The sequence below is a fragment of the Alosa pseudoharengus genome, unplaced genomic scaffold (genome assembly GCF_046254945.1).
Source record: "Alosa pseudoharengus isolate Yale_2024_CS ecotype anadromous, Long Island Sound unplaced genomic scaffold, YU_APseudo_1.1 YU_APseudo_1.1_scf_11, whole genome shotgun sequence".
NCBI classification, from domain to species: Eukaryota; Metazoa; Chordata; class Actinopteri; order Clupeiformes; family Clupeidae; genus Alosa; species Alosa pseudoharengus.
In genome coordinates, this window is record NW_027468576.1 from 37,901,090 (window position 1) to 37,911,676 (window position 10,587).

At 39.8% G+C, this 10,587-nt stretch overlaps 1 long non-coding RNA gene across 1 annotated transcript; it reads right to left on the minus strand.

Moving 5' to 3' along the window:
• Positions 1–785: 785 nt before the first annotated feature.
• On the minus strand, positions 786–6,172 carry LOC143116520 (uncharacterized). Its single transcript, XR_012985823.1, has 3 exons — positions 6,103–6,172; positions 1,339–1,434; positions 786–1,259 (listed from the first exon to the last, which is right to left on the minus strand). It is a non-coding gene; the product is annotated as an uncharacterized LOC143116520 (long non-coding RNA).
• Positions 6,173–10,587: the final 4,415 nt, after the last annotated feature.

Here is a 10,587-nt window from a genome sequence, read left to right on the forward strand (position 1 = left end):
CAATAAATCACCAACAGATTATTTGTTATACCAGATTTTAGTCAACTTTAGCATGAGGTGCCAATAATTCTGGAGGGTACTGTACATCTGCCCTCTGTTAAACACAGTTGCATTTTTAGCTCTGAACATAACAGTTCAGGAGTTTTTCTGGTCCGAACCGCTCTGGTTCGGGCATAGTTGCTCCACAACGGAGCAATGCCAGACCGACCTTCCCGACCTTAAATGTTGTGGCCGGGGCTACGTTCGGCTGGCACCCAGGCTATAGATGACTTTCACTCTTGCTGCAAATGTTGCAAATGTTAATATTAATATTAAGTTAATATTTATTAATATTGTTGTAAGTTGCAAAGGCATCCGCTAAAACCCCATGGGTTATTTATTCCCAGCCTACCTGTTCATGCTGCAGCAACTGGTTTGCTTTCTCGCTTTCAACCCACCCCCTCCCCTCACGCCTCCCGTCATCCAGGGTAGGAATGGCATTTGGGTGTATGCATGGATTCTGCTTTACTCCTGCCTGCCCGGTAGACTTCTGCACAATCCCTGCAAAGTACTCCATGACCTCTCGCCAAACGCTTTTTTGTATGCATGTCACTTTGGAATGTGAACGTTCCAAATTTGGAATGTGAATTCATAAATTTGCCTTTGCCATGTAAGATATTGCTGTGCAAAGCAGGGATGGATGATGGAATCTGATGTAACAGACAAATTAAGATTTCTCTTCACTGCTAAATTAGAATAATGGAGATTTCCCTTCATTTATTTTAAAGAACAACATACTCTGAACATAATTTGTTTTTGTCTTTATTAAATGCATTTAATCATCAGTAGCCTAAATCATTTCATTGTCAGTAAAATCATTTGGCTTTATGTTAACAATGCTGAAGCTAATGACTATCCTACATATCTATTTGAGAAAAATCTAATCTGCTAGTCTCAGACACACTGGCATTTACTGATTCTTTTATATCTGTGTGGTACATCAGCATCAGGAGAATGAATTATCATTCAGGGCGACTCCAGATCTTCTTCCCATTGTACATGATTTCTAGTTGCCCTTTATCTGTCAATTGGAGCGTAGTGCCACCCAAAGGCTTGATCGCAGTGTTGGACGACCACACCACCTCACTGTTTTTGTTGAAGATGGACAGGTCTCCATTCGGCTCCATCTTGATGTATGCACTTGCTTGTCCTGCTGTGCCAGTATCCCAAAGGGTTGTTGTTGCGGTTGCGTTTGCTACCAACACAAAGTTCCCATCTACCTGTAATGAAATAGCAGAGGTCAGGGATGCCTTATTTCACAGCTACATCAGATGCTTTATAGTTAATTACAAATTCTACCTTAAGAATTGCAGAGTAAGTGTTGTTGGATGATCTCAGAAATTGTCCTGGTGTCAGTTTGCTGCTTGCTGGAAGTGTGCTAGTCCCACTCATCTCCTAGGGAAAACATATACAGAGATCCACAATTCAAAAGGACATTTCACACATTCCACATAAATCACACAAATATGCTACAAAGGGCGTGTTTACACTTGTTTTTAAAATATGTGATTATCACAAGTAATAAGCAAAGGCATATTGCTGTTTACAACGTATATATGACTTGTTACCAGAGGGTTGCCGGTTCGAACCCCGACCAGTAGGCACGGCTGAAGTGCCCGTGAGCAAGGCACCTAACCCTTCACTGCTCCCCGAGCGCCGCTGTTGTTACAGGCAGCTCACTGCGCCGGGATTAGTGTGTGCTTCACCTCACTGTGTATTCACTGTGTGCTGAGTGTGTTTCACTAATTCACGGATTGGGATAAATGCAGAGACCAAATTTCCCTCACGGGATCAAAAGAGTATATATACTATATATTAGGGGTGTAACGGTACACAGAAGTCACGGTTCGGTTCATACCTCGGTTCGGACATCACGGTTCGATACGAGTTCGGTACAATGGAGGGAAAAGCAAAACAAAAATGCAGAAAGCATTTTTTTTTGTACATGTCTCAGGCTGTACCACCTAGTGTCATACAGTCTCTTCCCTGAGCTATCTGCAACAGCCTGAAGTGTGTAAGATGTAGGCTGAACAGTACAATAAGTGCCCAGACTCAATCTGTAACTTGTAAACAAAATAAGACAATCAGCTATAAAACTGAAAATAGGCCTACAGCATCTCTTATTTCTGAAAGTGCAAATTACATAGAAAATGATTTTTAAAAATCCACTTAAGCAAGACCTTCAACATCTGTGTTTAGTTGTATATGGAAGGGTCTACAATTTGCCTCAATATTTTTCATTGTGTGTAAAGTAATAATCTAGCCTACTAACTGTGAAAATATCACACTATTTTGCCTTTTTAAAAAAACCGAAATTGTTCATTTCATAAACAGACTACAACTAGAAGTCACGTGACTTTGCCCTTTGACGTTAACTCACCGTAGCATGGTTTGTTTATTAGCCTGGTTAGCGTTGTCACTTTATTTTACTGTCTGCACTTACACTACCAGCTCCTCATGTGAGAAGTTACGAGTTACCCCAACATAAAGGTAATTACCACGCGATTTACATAGCTTTCTGTCATTACGAAATCATTTAATTTAAGCCATAGGTTTTGGCCTATTTGTATGTGTATCCAAAGGCTGCTGAAGCGCACGGGAAGTTTCTTTCCCCTCGTTTCAGTGATTGGTAGCCTACATCATCTGGGTGATGGCTTCGAATATGTGTAGCATTTTTTCCACTCACATACCCAATGCTGAACAACGCCGACACACAATTTCATCTTATCCACCACTCTTTCGCCTGTACTAACGTTACTGTAACTGAAGTTCTCAAACTTGCGATCTTAAAGAGACCAGCGGATCCTCTAACTCTTGTAGGTCTAACCTTAGTACTGCTAATGACTGACGGACTCGACCGACGACCTGACAAAAAAAAACATAGGCGCCAATCAGAGCTTCAGAGCTAAGGCGAGGCTACAGATTAGCGTTAGGTGTCGCTAAAGAACTCCCGTAACTCTCGCTACTTAACAGTAATTGCGCATGACATTAATTAATCCCCACACGAGTTTTATGTATTTTTATACCGTGTATTCTCCGTGTAAATTCATGCACCGAACCGTGACGCCCGTACCGTTTCGGTTCAATACGAATACATGAACCGTTACACCCCTACTATATATATATATATATATACAACCCCCGGTAACACTTTACTTGACAGTATCGACTGACATGACACTGTCATGACACATGAACCCTAGCTCTAAACCTAACCCTAATCCTAACCTCTAACCCTAACCCTAACCCTAATTTGTTATGACAAAAACCGAATGTCACTTAATAACAGAAGTGTTATGTCATAAACGTTTATGACTTGTTTATGACACATTCATGACAGTGTCATGTCACTCTTATGTCGATACTGTCAAGTAAAGTGTAACCCAACCCCCATTGTTGGGGATGCATCAGAACAGTTTAGTGTTTACGATTCTAAAACGGATAGTTCCGGTCCTTGATTATGACTGGCTGAATCCAGAGCCGTATATATAGAGAGTTCGGACAACTCAAATCATGGGTGCCACGTTTCATCCCAACGTCGGATGATTCTGCAGTGTAACCTGCAGTGAATACGGTATGTTGAAATAAATCCCTTATTTTCGCTATTAACAGGCCTATGAATGGCATTATCAATGTTTGTCAGTATGTAAAAAAGGCCCTTACGGAGATACTCCAGTGTATATTTACCTTCGATATCCTAAATGGCCCTGTAAAAGGCCCATTGTGGTGAGTGACCACGTTGCCTAAGTACAGTGTTGGGCAAGTTACTTCAAAATCGTAATGTACTATGCATTACTTATTATTGTCATTTAAAAGTAATTTGTTACATTATAATATTACTGTCTCTGAATTGTAAGGCATTACACTACTATTGCATTACTTTTAAGTTACTTTCACCAAAATATCTAGAAATATGGATTTGCCATTCTAAATGCAGTTTATTACGCTCAATGCAGCTTGCTCTTCCAATGGAGGGAGATGTGGTATAGCATAATGACTGAGCTAGGCTTAAGGCAACAGTAGAATGCAATAGGCGCAGTGCTCATAATGCAATACAAGGAACCATAATAGTCAGAATGTTAAAAACCGACAAAAGGTCAAAGTCTGGTAAATTGTGATAGAAATACTGTAACTTTAAGGCCTAGGCCTACTCATTAAAATCAATAGAGAGCCTACTATATTGTAAATCAAAGCTTAAAGGAACCGTATGTAAGATTGTGGCCAAAATGGGTACTACAATCACTTTCAAATTACTGTAGAGCGGTGTATCCCCTTCCCCTCCCCTCTGACTGGCAGAGTTGGCAACCGGATGACGAAACACTACTGACTTTGTGATTAGTAGATAGGTGGAGGGTGGCGCATTAGGCCAAAACACAACATGACAACATCAACATCAGTTGAGGGCTGCAACTTCACTTTTTAAATGACAATATCCTGGCCAGACTACTGTTGTCAGTGATATAAGTATTTGAAATGAACATGATTTCTTAATGTCTAGTGACATATCAGGGCAATTTTATGATTAATTGAAATACAATTTTTACATACGGTTCCTTTAATAAAGACATGTCAAGATGGTGGCCTGCTGGCCATTTCGGTGCTCTAAGTGAGTGGCTTTGAGTGAGTGACATTTAAATGATAACTCAAACACCTAAAGTAAAATAAAAGGCCTATTATTTACAGACCATTACTGTGTATTTTTAAACATTAATTTCTGAAGAAATGCTGTTTTACTTATAAATGGTGCACTGTCACTTTAAGAGCATTGATCTTTACGCTGTCATAATGCCCTTTTGCCAGCTCTTGTTTACAAGCCTTATTTGTTTGAGTTACATTGATAGCACAATATTAACAATAATATGCACAATGTTAAGTTGTTTTAAGCAACCTTCATTGCTTTGGAAATTGAAGTATGCAATGACATGTTGCTTCACATTTCGTTTTGCAAATACAAGTGAATTATGAGCCTGGTATCCACCTAGCTATCTAAATGGAATGCGTTTCAGTCGACTCAGCATATCATGTGCTTCATGTAGCCTAAATGCTTGGAAAACGAATGATTGAAGACCCACCAATTCTAGTACTACGTGGTGATTGAGAGAACCCAAAAGGTATCAAACTTCCATGTAACATCGTGTTAGTGCATTTTGACATTGTAAACGTTATTGATGAAGAGTGAAAGGCAGTTTGCAGTAAAGCTACTATTCATTGATTACATTTGGGTGCCCCCTCTGTCCTTTGGTGCCCAACGCAAAGTGTGTGATGCGCGTGGTGGGAGTGGTGGCACTGCCAGGCTACACAATATTTTTCTGCATTTCTATCCCTTTATTCTCTTCAATTTAAGTTCACAGCACAAAGCTGACATGCACAACAGCATAGTTTGTGTTTTATCAAGAATCAAAAAGATTAGCGTGGCACTACTTTAGATGTTTCATTAATTTACTTGTGCTATTTCGCGAGCTGAGAGATCTTTCGGTTTCGCACACAAAGTGCACTACTAACTATTATGTTCTTCATAGCCTTGTCTCTGACAAGCTGAAAATAATGAGCGTAGGCTTATGTCCATCCCGCAAATAGAGTCCGCCTGCGAGTCTGCTGCAGCCACAGTCATATTCAACCAGTATCAGGAGATAACGTTCTACTATTTTGCGCGGATTTTTTCTCCTCTGTTGTTCTCGCATGGTGTTTGCGAATATGTATCAAAACAAAACAAGCGCTTAATTTTGGGTTAAACTGCATTGTAAAGCGCGTTACTGAAGTTTGTACCGAGTAAATATAACAATTACAGTAATTACATTACTTTTGTAACGCATTACTCCCAACACTGCCTAAGTAGGCCTATCTGGCATCCTTTTTAAGTAACATATGGAATTGCTTCAAGAAATCCTTAGTTAATTTGATGGATTATATGCTCAAATGCCATTACTAGTCTTAATCTTAAAATACATTCAATACATTCAAACTTTAAAACAAAAACAAACCTAGATAGTTAAAGACATACTTATGTTTAACAGAAACAGGCTGTGTAGTTTCTGTTCTATATAATCAGAAATATATACTCACGAACTGAACAATAGACAGGTGACGTTAGATCGGTTGGATGCACAGAGACTGTGTGTGTAGTCAGACTGATGAGGGTGACTGCGGACTCCTGGTTTTATAGCCAACACTGAGAGGGGTGGGGAATTCTGCAAAGAATTCTAACATGCAGAACACACCCATATAATCTGCAAATCAAGCCATCATATCACATACAGATGGAAATCCACAGGAAACATTATGCATAAAGACAGATTTGACAACTTCCTCATTTTGTGCTCAATTAACAATGCTGAGAACATAGTGAAATATGAGTGTAGTTTTAATAAAGAATTTCTGCCTACATCATGATAGATTGAGCAATGATGGTGTGATATGATAGTGTTTCAAACAAGGCCGTAGGCCTAATCATAATTTGAGGGAGACATTTCACATTGAATTGTCCGACACAAACTTTCCATTCAGAGAGGACATGGAGCAAGGTGAATGTTTAGATATGCATGCAACATGACCAAAGGCAAGTATGTAAATTATTGTGCACATAGCCTTTCTTACTCAACTTGGCTTGCTTTTCCCACTGCTTGGCACCAGTAGAATATAGTTTGGAACTATTTTGGGGGAGGAGGATGAATGAACAAAAATCAAATGAATGAAAGAAAACAACAGGGTCAGTCCGAAATGAATCACCTGCATCAAAGCACTAGCGAACCTTTTTTGGAATGGCCTAGCAAGATAGCAACACAGAACGGGAGGTGAGTGGGACCTAGAAATAATTGAGATAAATAAATGACATTACATGACATAGGTGTCGGGTGTGTTTGAATTCCCTTCCTTGTAGCATCCCCTTCATTCCACAATGGGGAGAATTTCATGTCGTCTAAATCAGTGGTTCTTAAACTTTTTGTCTGGCGACCCCACAAAAAAGTATGGCGAGGTCTGGCGACCCCACTTTCCCCAAATCTAGGTCCTTAGCCTACTCAAATACCCCCCTCAAACGTTAACAACTAAATCAAGCAAAAACTAGAAAGCAAAGCATTTGTTTTATTTACTCCATATGAACAAGAACCGAAAAGAAAACCAAACAATCACGATTAAACAAGTGTAGGCTGCCGCCATATCAGATCAGAGTGCTATGTGCGTAGCGCACGCACACACACAAGCACGCACACACACATACACATCCAGCATTAGGCCTACAACGTTACATTAATTATATTTATGGCGATAACAATAACAGTATTTTTTTATTTCCCTTTTTTGGTTTACTATCTTTAACAATTTCAATGGGAAGGTTAGTTAATTCTAGGAGGAATGCTGCATACGGTGACACAGAGATTTTCCTCCAAGGTGCTGAGCCGACATCTGTATTTTGAGATGTCGTTTCATTTTGACAGGTTTTAAGCTCTCATTCGACAGAACATCGCCGCAAATGACACATTGTGGGTGGTCGAGGTTATCTTTAACTTGGCAAGTGAATTCATATTTCAGAAATTCTTTCTGATAATGCCGACGCGTTTTTTATTCTCACCAGCCTGTAGACTTGTCCCGTCTGAGGATCACGGAGGAGTAGACGCACTGGTAGATGGCACTTCCGAGGTTTTGTTCAATTTTTTAAGCAGCCACCTGTCCATTTTGGCTATAGGCTACCTATGTCTTTTGTTTTGTTTTACTTAAAATAGCGGGAACAAGTTGAGTTTGGGTAGTGGGAGCAGATAGTTACATTGTTTCCAGGCCCGGAGTGGAGAATCGGGAGAATTCCCGGTGGGCCGCTTCACTTTTGGGCCGGTCGAGGGAAAAAAATAACATTTGCCACGTTAATATCTTCTCAGTTGGCTACACACGTTTAACCTGGCCCTAGCCAGATGAATGTCGTTCCGCTTAGCTCCGCCTAGCTTCACTCACATCCATCTGGAACCTCTTCCATTGAGAGTGATTTCTCCAACCAACTTTATGGTTTAGCCAATCAGGACGCAGGGCGGGAGTTTCATAGATGTGACATAGCGTAGAAGCGACTGTGAGACTGTTATCAGCATCACGGGTTAGCTTCGATGTGAGTGGTTGAAGTAGCACGTCAATAGATGACGGACAAGTGGCTTATTCAATCATATGCAAGCATTTTTTGATTAGGTCCAGCCTTCTGAAGCAACACTTCAATGGATCGGTTCCAGATGGATGAGTGGAGCTAGCGGAGCGAAATTCATCTGGCTAGGGCCAGGTTAACACACGTTCGCATCCTATGCCTAACACCACAGCCTCTGCATGGGTTGTTTTCCCCTCCCAAGAAGAGTTAATTGGTTGGGTCCATATAGCCCGTCTTTTCTAAAAAGTTTTCTCAGATACCAGCTGGGCCGGCCCGTAGTGATAGCGTCAGGGAGGATTGATGGTAGAAAGAGGCCATGAGGGACTGGAAAGGCCAGGTAAAAAAGACGAAAATGCTGCCAAATCTGCCAAGCTTCCAGATTTTTTTTGAAGAGGACAGAATAAGTGGCAAGTGGTAAATTAGCCATGATTATAGCGCCGTAGCCTAATTATTGGGCTAATACTGGACGTTGTAGCGTTGTCAACCTATTCGCAAGCAACATATTAAATTGAACTCATAAATTGAACTCAATAATAATTTCAGACTGAATACAGAAAAAATTGGCGACCCCACGGAAGTTTTTGGCGACCCCATTTGGGGTCGCGACCCCTAGTTTAAGAATCACAGCTTTAGAGCCAAACCGGTAAATCAAAGACAATGACATCTAAATTAGCCCAAAACATTTAGCTCTGATCACTCAAGAGACACTGACAATTGTCAAGAACAAAAACAAAATACAGAAAATACAGTAGGCTATACACCAGGGGTATTCAATGAATCTTCAGCGAGGTCGTTACGGAAAATTTCCTTGCCTTTATTGGCCTGCGGCACAATTGAACTACGGAACGAAAGGTTTCTCCGATCAGGAAATACTCCTTAATACGCAACTTTGTGTAGGCTTAACAGAGGTAGCCTAAATATCGTGCCTATGACGATGACAGCTTAAAAAAAACAACATTTATTTCACTTGTCTCGCTGGATTGAAGGCAGAATGTGGGCTGTTGCGCAAATAGATGAATGAGGGTCGGGAGATTCCGTTAACAAAAACCTAAAGTTTTGCTAACATTTTCTCCATTATTATCGTAAAATATGTCTCCATGCAGGGCAGGGCTGGTTCTAACCTAGGCTAGGCTATATATTTGGGTGGGCTGGTAGAAATTTTGGGTGGGCAACATAGCAAAGCTGTCAAATTGGATCAAAACTAACATAAACACAAAACAAACACAAAACAATCAGTACTACCTAGCTTGAGTTCCTACAGCCAACAGCAGTATGTCTGATACATGTATGTAAAATACAAAATAGTATGTTGTCATTTTTATTTTATTTAGTTGGAAAAAAATGGCATCATATTTTGTATCAAAATACTTTATAGGTTTGTAGTTTAAAAATAGTGCCAAATTATTTTGGTAAAACCAATAACCTACTTTTGGTGATGTGATTATAAAAGTGCAAAACAATGAATGCAGCACTGGTGCTGACTTGTAATTTGCCCAGAGTTGAGAATATTGAGATTCAGGGAGAGTTTCTTGAGAACTTTAGTCATCCAATTCAAACACATGGAAGTCATCCAATTAAAACACATGGAACCGGTTATGTGGTTGCCCTGCAAGAGGTTGCACAATGTTTGCACACATCCACAATACACTCCTTCATACCAACCTCAAGTTTCTTGAGAACTTTAAAGTTCTCAAGAAACTGATGATTAATCATCTAATCGGAAGACATGGAACCGGATATGGTTGCCCTGCAACAAGTTACCCCACGTGAAAATTTAAATAATAATTTGCCCAGACTTGTTGTGATCATAATATTGAGATTCAGGAAGATGAAATTGCTCACATACACAATACACTCCTTCATACCAACCTCACGTTTCTTGAGAAAATAAACAAATAGACAAAAAAGCAGGTCAAATTATTGTAACAGCTACAAAAATAGATGGCCATAGAGTGGGGGAAATGTCTTGGATGAGTATATTTTGTATATCTTCATTTACAGTAATATAATAAAATTGATTATATTGTGTCCCCATGATGGAATTTATTTAGTTGGGCATATTTGGTGGGGGGCACAAAGGCCACATGTCAGGGCACCAAGGCCAAAGTTAACTATACAGTAGTAGGCTATAAAAATGATCAAAGTTGTATTTAGCCTATTCACTGCAGTAGACCTGCATCACTGTATGAAACATTACAAAAACATGACATATTACATAGAACTGTAAATCATCTGATCATCTAATATTTACAGATATCTAGGCTATATAACATTTATTTTATATTTGGCCTGTTATGAAATCATGTATTGAACAATTTAAGCACAGCTCAGCTTTAAGAAACTCAAATAGCCTAGATGCATGCTTAGCATTTTGTGATTATTAAGGCTACTTTCACAAACTCTTAGTCAGCTGTCCTCTGATTTACCAA